This window comes from Brassica oleracea, unplaced genomic scaffold (genome assembly GCF_000695525.1).
Source record: "Brassica oleracea var. oleracea cultivar TO1000 unplaced genomic scaffold, BOL UnpScaffold00805, whole genome shotgun sequence".
Classification (NCBI taxonomy): Eukaryota; Viridiplantae; Streptophyta; class Magnoliopsida; order Brassicales; family Brassicaceae; genus Brassica; species Brassica oleracea.
The window spans coordinates 52012-53003 of record NW_013617462.1 but is presented as its reverse complement, the minus strand read 5'-3'; positions in this window follow the sequence as shown (position 1 = coordinate 53003).

The window sequence follows — 992 nt, the reverse complement described above, 5'->3', positions numbered from 1 at the left end:
CCGCAGCTTTTGCTTTGTGCGAGGACTCGTGAAAATGTATAGACTTAAGTGAAGAGACAAGTTTTGGGATCTCATATCGGGATGTCGATATTATGCCTTTGAGATGTCAGGATCCAGCAAGACTGGGTTTAGGGCAAGACCTAGGTTTACTTTCGAACTAAGGCTATGCGATGACAAGTCGGCTTCCGTTTTGCCTGTTTGCGATTTCTACCTGATTCATACCGATATAAAGTCCGCGAAGTGTTATCGGCTTATATGACTTGTCTTGACATGAATCGAGCTACTTCCAAAGGCCGTTTGGAGGTGCTGGCCAAAATTTTGGATTTTCTTGTATAGCGCGCTATGGTATCCTTGTTGGATGTAAGAGAGCATATCCTTTCGAGGGCGGCTAGTGTCTGTTTAGGACGTTAGGGTTCGTTTGTTGTCATCAGCAACAAAGAAGCGATGCCATTTTAAAGGCATTTCACCGTTAGAAGTATGGTTATTTTGGAAACAAGAGTGTTGTTTCCATAAGTGTTGGAAAGACCGTAACTTCAAGCGTGTTGCGACGTCTCGCAGTGCCAGAAGTTAATCTTTTTTGTTTTGAACCGCGTTTTTCTTGCGGGCTTTTTACCAAGGATGCTCTTTTTTTTTTTATGAGCATTCGTGGGTTTGTTGGTTTTAGCGTGATAGCTAATTTAGGCGTTCTGGGCGAGTTCTGGACCGCTGTTCTGACCGTTTGTCGGATAGTGGGCTTACCGATTGTAGCGTCGCGTTTTTTTTTTTTTGTAAAAAGTTTCGAAAAGATTGACTTTTTGAAAGTTATGGGACTTTAAGATGGGGGGATAGCTGAACTCGTTGGGCGGGCTGCCTACGTACCCTTTTTTCGGGGATCAAGCCATCTCGTAGTTCTTTGGATCCACTTTAGTGGTAGTATTTCTTAAGATGCATCGTCTTCCAGGTTCTTTGGATCTTGACGTCCTGCATGTTTGCGATTTGGTATGATCCTGGTC